This window comes from Globicephala melas, chromosome 9 (genome assembly GCF_963455315.2).
Source record: "Globicephala melas chromosome 9, mGloMel1.2, whole genome shotgun sequence".
Taxonomy (NCBI): domain Eukaryota; kingdom Metazoa; phylum Chordata; class Mammalia; order Artiodactyla; family Delphinidae; genus Globicephala; species Globicephala melas.
This window is the reverse complement of record NC_083322.1, coordinates 73,754,415-73,766,583: the sequence shown is the minus strand read 5'-3', so window position 1 is coordinate 73,766,583 and position 12,169 is coordinate 73,754,415.

The window sequence follows — 12,169 nt, the reverse complement described above, 5'->3', positions numbered from 1 at the left end:
GGGCTTTCTGTCCTGTTCCATTGATCTATATTTCTATTTCTGGGCCAGTACTATATTGTCTTGATTAATGTAACTTTGTAGTATAGTCTTAAGTCAGGGAGCCTGATTCCTCCAGCTCTGTTTTTCGTTCTCAAGATTGCTTTGGCCATTCAGAGTCTTTTGTATTACCATACAAATTGTAAAATTTTTTGTTCTAGTTCTGTGAAAAATGCCATTGGTAGTTTGATAGGGATTGCATTGAATCTGTAGATTGCTTTGGGTCATATAGTCATTTTCACAATGTTGATTCTTCCAATCCAAGAACATGGTATATCTCTCCATCTGTTTGTGTTGTCTTTGATTTCTTTCATCAGTGTCATATAGTTTTCTGCATACAGGTCTTTTGTCTCCTTAGGTAGTTTTATTCCTAGGTATTTTATTCTTTTTGTTGCAGTGGTAAATGAGAGTGTTTCCTTAATTTCTCTTTCTGATCTTTCATTGTTAGTGTATAGGAATGAAAGAGATTTCTGTGCATTAATTTTGTATCCTGCTACTTTACCACATTAATTGATGAGCTCTAGTAGTTTTCTGGTGACATCTTTAGGATTCTCTTTGAATAGCATCATGTCATCTGCAAACACTGACAGTTTTACTTTTTCTTTTCCAATTGGATTCCTTTTATTTCTTTTTCTTCTCTGATTTCTGTGGCTAAAACTTCCAAAACTATGTTGAATAATAGTGGTGAGAGTGGGCAACCTTGTCTTCTTCCTGATCTTAGTGGAAATGCTTTCAGTTTTTCACCATTGAGGACGATGTTGGCTGTGGGTTTGTCATAATGGCCTTTATTATGTTGAGGCAATCTCCCTCTATGCCTACTCTCTGGAGGGTTTTTGTCATAAATGGGTGTTGAATTTTGTCAAAAGTTTTTTCTGCATCTATTGAGATGATCATATGGTTTTTCTCCTTCAATTTGTTTATATTGTGTATCACACTGATGGATTTGCATATATTGAAGAGCCCTTGCATTCCTGGGATAAACCCCACTTGATCATGGTGTATGATCCGTTTAATGTGCTGTTGGATTCTGTTTCCTAGTATTTTGTTGAGGATTTTTGCATCTATGTTCATCAGTGATATTGGCCTATAGTTTTCTTTTTTTGTAGTATCTTTGTCTGGTTTTGGTATCAGGGTGGTGGTGGCCTCATAGAATGTGTTTGAGAGTGTTCCTCCCTCTGCTATATTTTGGAAGATTTTGAAAAGGATGGGTGCTAACTCTTCTCTCAGTGTTTGATAGAATTCACCTGTGAAGCCATCTGTTCCTGGGCTTCTGTTTGTTGGAAGATTTTTAATCACAGTTTCAATTTCAGTGCTTGTGATTTGTCTGTTCATATATTCTATTATTTCTGATTCGGTCTTGGAAGGTTGAACTTTCTAAGAATTTGTCCATTTCTTCCAGGTTGTCCATTTTATTGGTATATAGTTGCTTGTAGTAGTCTCTCATGATCCTTTGTATTTCTGCAGTGTCAGTTGTTACTTCTCCTTTTTCATTTCTAATTTTGTTGATTTGAGTCTTCTCCTTTTTTCATTCGTGAGGCTGGCTAATGGTTTATCAATTTTGTTTATCTTCTCAAAGAACCAGCTTTTAGTTTTATTGATCTTTGGTACTGTTTCCTTCACTTCTTTTTCATTTATTTCTGATCTGATTTTATGATTGCTTTCCTTCTGCTAACTTTGGGGTTTTTTTGTTCTTCTTTCTCTAATTGCTTTAGGTGTAAGGTTAGGTTGTTTATTTCAGATTTTTCTTGTTTCTTGAGGTAGGATTGCATTGTTATAAACTTCCCTCTTAGGAATGCTTTTGCTGCATCCCATAGGTTTTGGGTGGTCATGTTTTCATTGTCATTTGTTTCTAGGTATTTTTTTATTTCCTCTCTGATTTCTTCAATGATCTCTTCGTTATTTAATAGTGTATTGTTTAGCCTCCGTGTGTTAGTACTTTTCACAGTTTTTTCTTGTAAATGATATCTAGTCTCATAGCGTTGTCAGAAAAAATAATTGATACGATTTCAATTTTCTTAAATTTACCAAGGCTTGATTTGTGACCCAGGATATGATCTGTCCTGGAGAATGTTCCATGTGCACTTGAGAAGAAATTGTATTCTGTTGTTTTTCGATGAAATGTCCCATAAATATCAGTTAAGTCCATTGGATCTAATGTGACATTTAAAGCTTGTGTTTCCTTATTTATTTTCATTTTGGATGATCTGTCCATTGGTGTAAGTGGGGTGTTAAAGTCCCCTACTAGTATTGTGTTACTGTCGATTTCCCCTTTTATGGCTGCTAGCATTTGCCTTATATATTGAGGTGCTCCTATGTTGGGTGCATAAATATTTACAAGTGTTATATCTTCTTCTTGGATTGATCCCTTGATTCTTATATAGTGTCCTTCATTGTCTCTTGTAATAGTCTTTATTTTAAAGTCTGTTTTTTTCTGATATGAGTATTGCTACTCCAGTTTTCTTTTGATTTCCATTTGCATGGAATATCTTTTTCCATCCCCTCACTTTCCCCTTTTCCCTAGGTTTGAAGAGTGTCTCTTGTAGACAGCGTATATATGGGTCTTGTTTTGTATCCATTCAGCCAGTCTGTGACTTTTGGTTGGAGAATTTAATGCATTTATATTTAAGGTAATTATCGATATGTATATTACTATTACCATTTTCTTAATTGTTTTGGGTTTGTTTTTGTAAGTCTTTTCCTTCTCTTGTGTTTCCTGCCTAGAGAAGTTCCCTTAACATTTTTTTAAAGCTGGTTTGGTGGTGCTGAATTCTCTTAACTTTTGCTTGTCTGTAAAGGTTTTAATTTCTCTGTCGATTCTGAATGAGATCCTTGCTGGGTAGAGTAATCTTAGTTGTAGGTTTTTCCCTTTCATCACTTTAAATATTTCCTGCCACTCCCTTCTGGCTTGCAAAGTTGCTGCTGAAAGATCAGCTCTTAAGCTTATGGGGATTCCCCTGTATGTTGTTTGTTGCTTTTCTCTTTTAATATTTTTTCTGTGTTTTTAATTTTTGATAGTTTGATTAATATGTGTCTTGGCATGTTTCTCCTTGGGTTTATCCTGTGTGGGACTCTCTGCACTTCCTGGACTTGACTGACTGTTTCTTTTCCCATGTTAGGGAAGTTTTCCACTATAATCTCTTCAGATATTTTCTCAGGCCCTTTCTTTTTCTCATCTTCTTCTGGGACACCTATAATTCGAATGTTACTGTGTTTAATGTTGTCCCAGAGGCCTCTGAGACTGTCCTCAATTCTTTTCATTCTTTTATCTTTATTCTGCTCTGCAGCAGTTATTTCCCTTATTCTGTCTTCCAGTTCATTTATCTGTTCTTCTGCCTCAGTTATTCTGCTATTGATTCCTTCTAGAGTATTTTTAATTTCATTTATTGTGTTGTTCATCATTGTTTGTTTGCTCTTTAGTTCTTTTAGGTCCTTGTTAAACTTTTATTTTCTCCATTCTATTTCTGAGATTTTAGATCATCTTTACTATCATTACTCTGAATTCTTTTTCTGGTAGACTGCCCATTTCCTCTTCATTTGTTGGGTCTGGTGGGTTTTTACCTTGCTCCTCCATTTGCTGCATATTTCTGTGTCTTCTCATTTTGTTTAACTTACTGTGTTTGGGGTCTCCTTTTTGCAGGCTGCAGGTTCATAGTTCCCATTGTTTTTGGTGTCTGCCCCCAGTGGGTGAGGTTGGTTCAGTGGCTTGTGTAGGCTTCCTGGCGCCTGTGTTCATGTGGGTGGGGCTGGATCTTGTTCCTCTGGTGGGCAGGGCTGCATCCGGTGGTGTGTTTTGGGGTGTCTGTGACCTTATTATGATTTTAGGCAGCCTCTCTGCTAATGGGTGGGGTTGTGTTCCTGTCTCACTAGTTGTTTGGCATGGGGCGTCCAGCACAGGAGCTTGCTGGCTGTTGGGTGGAGCTGGGTCTTAGTGTTGAGACAGAGGCCTCTGGAAGAGCTCTCGCCAATTACTATTACATGGGGCCAGGAGGTCTCTGGTGGTGCACTGTCCTGGTCTCAGCTCTCCCACCTTGGAGGCTCAGGCCCAACAGTTGGCTGGAGCACCATGACCCTGCCAGCCACACAGCATGGAAGAAAAGGAAGAAAAAAAAGGACAGAACTGCAAGGCAAATGGTAAAAGCAAAACTAAACAGACAAAATCACACAAAGAAACATACACATGTTCACAAAAAGAGAAAAAATAAATAAAAGAAAGAGAGCAACCAAGCCAATAATCCCACAGATGAAAACAAACATTAAAAACTAAAGTAAGATAAATATAAAACCAAAAACAAATCAAAAGCAAACCTCAAGTCCACTGTTGCCCCCAAAGTCCACAGCCTCAGTTTTGGGAACACACATTGTGTATTCAGGTATTCCACAGATGCAGGGTTTACCAAGCTGATTGCAGGGATTTAATCCGCTGCTCCTCAGGCTGCATGGAGAGATTTCCCCTTCTCTTCTTTGTTCCCACTCCTGGGGTTCAGCTTCGATTTTGGCCCTGCCTCTGTGTGTAGGCCACCCTCAAGCATTTGTTCCCTGCCCAGACAAGAGGAGGTTAAAGCAGCAGCTGATTAGGGCTCTCTTAGTCACTCAGACTGGGGGAGAGGGAGGAGTACAGTAGTCATAATTGGGATGTGGGGAGTGCCTGCAGTGGCAGAGGCCGGCATGAAGTTGCACCAGCCTGAGGCACTCTGTGTGTTCTCCCAGGGAAGTTGGTCCTGGATCACAGGACCCTGGCAGTGATGTGCCACTCAGGCTCCTGGGAGGGTGTGAGTAGTGACCTGTTCTTGTACAGAAGACCCTTGGTGGCAGTGGCGGCAGCAGTAGCGGTCTGTGCCCACCTCTGGGGTCGAGATGATAACCGCCGCTCGTGCCCACCTGTGGAGCTTGCTAAGGCAGTGCTCTGCCATCTATGGGCACGCAGAGCAAGGAGCGCCTCTCCTTGCACACCCCAAAACAATGGTCTCTTGCCTCTCTGGCAGGTCCAGACTTTTTCGCAGACTCCCTCCCGGCTAGCTGTGGTGCATTAACCCCCTTCAGGCTGTGTTCATGTCGCCAACCCCAGTCCTCTCCCTGGGATCCAACCGAAGCCCGAGCCTCAGCTCCCAGGCCCGCCCGCCCCGGCGGGTGAGCAGACAAGCCTCTCGGGCTGGTGAGTGCAGGTCGGCACTGTTCCTCTGTGCGGGAATCTCTCCGTTTTGCCCTCCACACCCCTGTTGCTGTGCTCTCCTCCACGGCTCCGAAGCTTCCCCCCTCCACCACCCGCAGTCTCCGCCCGCGAAGGGGCTTCTGGTGTGTGGAAACCTTTCCTCTTTCACAGCTCCCTCCCACTGGTGCAGGTCCCGTCCCTACCCTTTTGTCTCTTTTTTTCTTTTTTCTTTTGCCCATGAATCTACCCAGGTTCATGGGGACTTTCTTGCCTTTTGGGAGGTCTGAGGTCTCCTGCCAGCATTCAGTAGGTGTTCTATATGAGTTGTTCCACATGTTGATGTATTTTTGATGTATTTGTGGGGAGAAAGTTGGTCTCCACGTCTTACTCTACCGCCACCTTGAAGGTCCTCCTTAGACAGTATGTTTTTAACCAAATCATTTTAGTTAGTGATTATCCTGAAATAACTCCCATATTTAAGGTGCTTTGATTTTTTTCAAGTAACTTTTTTATTTTTTAAAGATGCTAAGTTAGAGTCCTCTTTGTTCCCCTGTTGCTTCTTAGGACAAATATTAAAATGGGGTGCTCAGCACGCCTAGTGTTCTGCTAGGCTTTGGGGACACAGGGATAAAAACAGCAGAGTCTTAACGTGGAGGGGTCATCAGAGTGGAAAACATTCATTTCCTCTCAATAGCGAATCACAGTAAAATGAGAGAGGTAGAGTCGCGGAAGTAAGGTGCAACTACACGCGGAAGGCTTTCTTGGGCCCTTTCCCAAAGGAGTGAGGTCTTCAGGGTGGCTCAGTCTTCTCTCCTCTTCTCCTTATCCAACTATTCTCTGTTCCATTCCCCTGAGTCTCTCAGGAGAGAACACTTGGAGAGAGAGTGACTGCAAGGCAGGTTGATAGTTCCTTATCAAACACATTATAACAAGGCATATTTGTGCCAAGAAAGTTAAAATTAAAATGCAAGCAAACTGGTCAATGTCTCTTTCTTCTGAACTATTGGCCCATCCTTGTAGGAGAGGTGAACTTAGTTTCCTGAGAAAAATCTTCGAAGATCAATTACCTTAGTAGTTTTTAGAAACTATAATTTGCTTAACTGATTTTAAGACTGTTGCCAAAACTCAGCTTCTGTTCACTGGTGCTGAATAGAAATGCGGAGACAGAGTTTTAGGTGAAGTAGAAAAGAATAGCTTTATTGCTTTGCCAGGCAAAGGGGGCCACAGAGAGCTAAAGCCCTCAGGACTGTGTGTCCCACCCTTGAGGGGGTAGCGAGGAGTGTTAACAGTGTTCAGGGAGCAGGGCGTGACCAGCTTGTGCACAGTCTCTGATTGGTTGGCGCCAAGGTGACGTTTCAAGCACGATCCGCCTTCCGGTTTCAGCCAGTCTCGGATCTACGTTCTTGTGGTCAGCAGTTTTCATCTGGTGGGCTCTGCTTGCTGTAAAAACAACTTAGGAGTGTGTGTCAGGCCTTTATCTGAGGCTTTCAGGGAACTGGGAACTCGGTGATTTGGCTATGCGGCAGATCTATAGTATAAATTGTTACCAGTTCCCCAGCCCAACAGCTATTCTTTGTTTCTCCATCTTCACATTTCCTACTCTTTAACTCTTGAGTCAGCCTTTCATCTCAAGAGACAAAGACCCAGGGCCTTGTACACGGTTTCAGGACTAGCTTTGTGTATCACGCTGCTTATCTTTATTAAATACACCTATTGACACATGGTATTTGCTAGTAATTCGTTAAAAGCCTCACTAGGAAAGAGGAGGCAACTCAGAAAAATCAATACTAAATAGAATACTCTTCAAAATTATTTTAATTTTGACTTTTTAACTGTAGAAAATTTGCCAGAGCAGTTAGGTGGGCAAGCCACCAAAAAGAGTCGGATGTGAAGTACTAAAGGTAAGAGGTCTGTATTTGGAGAGTCACAGCATCAGTAAAGATTTTTGACAATATAACTATGTATGGGAAATATACAGTACACTGATTTTTGATAAGTTCTGTCAAAGTCATATTATCATAATCACAAGTATCACATAGTGGGGTGGCAGAATGAAAGATGTGGCCCCAAATGACCAATAACCAATAGAACATCAAACGTTCAAATATAAAACCTCTTATTTTCAAAATGTGTATTAAACATTTTATTTCCTGGGCAGGTAATAGCCTCATTTGTATGAGTATATTTGAATATTGAACCAATTCTGGTTTGTAAGTAACGTGACATTTTATACTAAATACAATATAATTTCAAGTGCTAAATATGTTCCAGACATGTTACCACGACCTTTTGAAAAATCACTGAAAGAGTAACGCCTCCGAGGAGAACAATATCTATTTCAAACAGATACATGAAAACAACCAGGAACTTACAGTAGGAAAATGGTTCAAGAAGCAATGGTATTGCAGTATATTCAAAGAGTAAAAAAGGATCTAGCCATTAAAAATGTTACTTTCAACAGTTTGAACTTGTGAAAACACTGGCAGTAAAAGGTGAATTTAAAAGGCAGGAAACGGGGGCTTCCCTGGTGGCGCAGTGGTTGAGAGTCCGCTTGTCGACGCAAGGGACACGGGTTCATGCCCCGGTCCGGGAGGATCCCACATGCTGCGGAGCGGCTGGGCCCGTGAGCCATGGCCGCTGAGCCTGCGCGTCCGGAGCCTGTGCTCCGCAACGGGAGAGGCCACAACAGTGAGACGCCCGCGTACCAAAAAAAAAAAAAAAAGCCTTTCTGTTTCTCAGATCTTACCATACAGCTTTCTTCTCCTTTCATACTGTTCTTTTTTCTTCTTTTTGGGGGGTGGGGAGGGAAAGGGAGGTCTTAGAGGCTGTTTTCATAGTCCACCTGAATTGTAGCTCAGGAGAAAAGAAAAAATTGAAAAGACAAGTAAGCATCCAGAAATCTGGAAAGAAGAAAGAAAATCTCATGACTAAACTCTGACTTCAGCTGACTCAAATAAATTAGAACCACCGACACAGGACGAAGTGAATTTCTAATCAACAGGTAGTAATAGCAAAACCTCCCCAACATCCAAGAAGCATTAGAGTGGATTATCCATGAAGAGAGGATTAGAAAAAGAGAGGCCTGGAATCCAGCAAAGGAAACCCCAGCGGGCCAGCTGGCTAATGTTTGGGATAATAATTCCAAACGTATTAAAATAAATTGTAAGAAAGAAAAGGCTGAAGGCAATAAAAGCAAACTTCACACGATACCGTATATTGTGGATGAATCATGCACATTTGCAGTAATCACTTCCCCAGGAGCAAGTGGTAAAGGCACCACCAGCAGAGTCTGGTAGAATTTAAAGACACAAAGTCCTCTGTATGCGAACAAGAGTTACTAGAAGCGGGGGCAGTTATCGTGGTGTCTGCCCGATAGACACCATCCTGGTCTGTTTTTGTCTGTGGCCTGAGTACTGCTTCACAAACACGGTTGAAATGGTGAGGAAATAGCAGGGTCGACAGCCTCACTCCCGCACAGTCTTAAATGCAATCTTGCTGAAGATCTTAAGCAGGGAGAGAAATGCCTTTTCTTTTTTTCTCATTTGTGGAATTTCACCAGCAACACAAATGTAGAGCACTGAAAACCCCTTTGGCCTCTCAGCTCTTGTCCATCAGGGGAAGGACTAGAATTCAGAAGCTGACAGAGTAGAATGGTCCATTTTTCTTTTACCATATCCAGAGCCTGCCATCATTTTTTTTTTTTTTTTTTGTGGTACGCGGGCCTCTCACTGCTGTGGCCTCTCCCGTTGTGGAGCACAGGCTCCGGACGCGCAGGCTCAGCGGCCATGGCTCACGGGCCCAGCCGCTCCGCCGCATGTGGGATCTTCCCGGACCGGGGCACGAATCCGTGTCCCCTGCATCGGCAGGCGGACTCTCAACCACTGCACCACCAGGGAAGCCCTGCCATCATTTTTTAATCTTGAATATCTGCCATTTTCTTTTTAAGTTATTGTTGTTGTTTTGCCTATTTAAGGTGGCCTTGTTACTTCTAAGATATCTGCAAATGGTATTTAAATGCTCCTTATAATTTTTTCTATGTTTAGTCTGCATCAATGACATATAACAACTGGCCTGAACTGGGTGTGGGTGGAGAATCACTCTGGGCCAAAGGTTCCTGTAAGCATGGACTCCTTCTTAAATGTTTTCTTCTTGAAGCTGGAAATTCCTTTATCCTTAATTCTTGAGCAATTGATGGTGCTTTTCCTGAGGAGTTTCCTTCCTGAGTTGTTTCAAGAGTGTGTGATGAGTCCTTGATTCAAGTTAATACCATCCATCCATCCATTCGATCGTTGAGTACCCAACCTGTAGTAGGCACTCTTCAAAATGAAGTGAGTTCAAGATGAATAGAATATGATTCTTGCCCTCCAGTCTGCGTGGTGCATCAGGGAAGCAGACCTGCAGCAAGGAATTAGAGCAGTGGTGTCAGGGAAGGAATAAAGGCTTTCGGAGGGCTCAGTGGAAAGTCCAGAGAGAAAGCTCCTGATTCTTTTAATGAGGACTCAAAGGAATCTCTGGAGAGGATCTGAATGGGAATTAACCTTGAGGAGAAAGTGCGAAGCCAGAGGTCAAGGACATGTGCAGAAGGACATGCCAGGGAAAGAGCGAGAGGCAAGTACTTGTGTAGTAGCTGGGAGGTCAGAAAGAGCCTGACTTGTGTAGGGGAGCTGCAAGGGCCTTGTTGTGGATGGATCGCGAGTGGTGATGATGTTTTGAGATGGGGGGATGGGAGGGGGAGAAGGGGAGGTTGAAGGAGATGCCAGAAGGAAGGGAGTCAGGGGCCAGACCTTGCCCACAATGATGGCCCAGAAGAGAATGTGGCCAGAGCAGCTGGCTGGTTATTGACTGTTGCACTCATCATGCTTTACTCATATTCTACCTTCCAGCTAATTACCTCTTGCTACATGTTCCAGCGTCCTCCTTTTTGGACAGCTGTTCATCTGGTCTTGATTCATGCTGACGTAAGAGGACATCATGAGGGCCTTAAGTAACTTACCTCCTTTTGCAGATTTCTCAAAGAATCAGACCGAGGTTAGACCAGTCTGTTTTCCCATAACCTTGTGTTGCCTTGTACAACCTTCCAAATGAACAGCTGCAAGTCCTTCAAACAGAACTTAGAACAGAAGACTGGGGATCTGGATCCACCAAGTCAATTCAAACCTGAAGGGTCCTTTCCCAAGTTTCCCAACCTATTGTGCTGCATGGGAAACGATGCAAGAACTGTGTACCTTTGTAAGCGTTAGAAAAAGGCAGTGCACTGGGTTCAGCCTATTAACATGAAGAGTTATGAGTAAGAACTTTTCTTTTGGAATGACAGTTGTTTATTTATGGAATAATGCTTGTTGAAACAAGTGAAACAGCAATCTACAGATACGTATGAAGGCAAAGTTATAATTCAGATTCATCTACACCAAACACAATAAAACAATGTAAGCATGGAGGCAGTCCAGTGGAATGGTTAATGGCCTGGGCGTATTGGTCAGACGGACCAGGTTTAAATCCTGGGCACACCACTTACCAACTGGGTGACATTAGACAACTTAGTTTCTCAAAGCATCAATTTTCTCCCCTGCAAAATGGGAATAATAGTACTACCCCTAGAGAATTGTAGTGAGGATTAAATGAGATTATGGGTCTTAGGTGCATGCCTCATGATGATCCCGTCATAATCGTGTGCTAGCTGGTGCTATTTTCAATCTGATGGGATAGGGAAAGCATTAGCTCATCTATCCATTCCTCCAGAAAAATTGTTGATGGTCCCCACCCACCGTTTACCCCACAAGGCTGGGCTGGTGCCCCTCCTAAGAAATATATCCCTCTAGCATCTTAGTCTACAGTACTTGGGAACCCTTTCCATTACGCACTACAATTTCCCATTAGTGGTCTGACTCCCCCTTCTCCCAAGCCTGTGAGCAGCTTGAACTCAGGGACTGTGTCTGGTTCACCATGGACTCTCTAGGCCCTGGCACAAGGTCTGGCACTGGGTCCACTCAAACACAAACACTCAGAGAATGACATAGCTTAAAATGAGCTATAGTTTAAAAAGAAATTTGTGGTACATCACAATCAGAAGTGCGTCTTTTGAACTCTGAGCCAGACTGTTGTTCTTGTATGAGATAAACAATGCAGCAAGGTTAACTTCAGTTTGCTGTGCTGTCATCTAGCTTATGGCTGGAACGTCTGCAGGCCTTAGCAGTGGGGGAGCCTGGAGTTTCAGCCAGGCTTTGTCACTTGCTGGCTGTATGGGCTTTAGAAAGTTACTTAATTTTTCTGAGACTCTGGTTTGCCATCTCTGACACAGGGATAAAAGAGCAAATAAGAGAAAATCTGTAATGTGTCTGGCATATAGTAGGAACCCATCAAATGGAAATTGCTGACTTGACGAACGTCATTTAAATTGTGTTAATGCCTTTGCTGATGTTTTTGAGTACTTGAAATATCTATTAGTATATGATTTTATTGACCATGTAGATAATGATAGCTAATATTTATTGAGGGATTTTTTTTATCTGCCAGGCAATGTTCTAAATACTATATTAGTTTATTTAATCATCATAACAATTCTATGAGCTTATGTACCATTATTGTCATCATCTCTTCTTACTGATAAGAGCACTGAGTACAGAGGGCTCAACTTGCCTAATGCACCGTTAAGGAAAGCACAGACTTGCAACAGACTCAAACCCAGGCATGCAGGTCCACACCCTTGACTCTTATTACCCTGGTCGAGGATAGGCCAAGAATATAACTTAAGAAAATAATGCACTGTGGGGGGCTTCCCCGGTGGCGCAGTGGTTGAGAGTCCGCCTGCTGATGCAGGGGATGTGGGTTCATGCCCCGGTCCGGGGGGATCCCACGTGCCGTGGAGCGGCTGGGCCCGTGAGCCATGGCCGCTGAGCCTGCGCGTCCGGAGCCTGTGCTCCGCAACGGGAGAGGCCACTGCAGTGGGAGGCCCGCATACTGCCAAAAATAAATAAATAAATAATG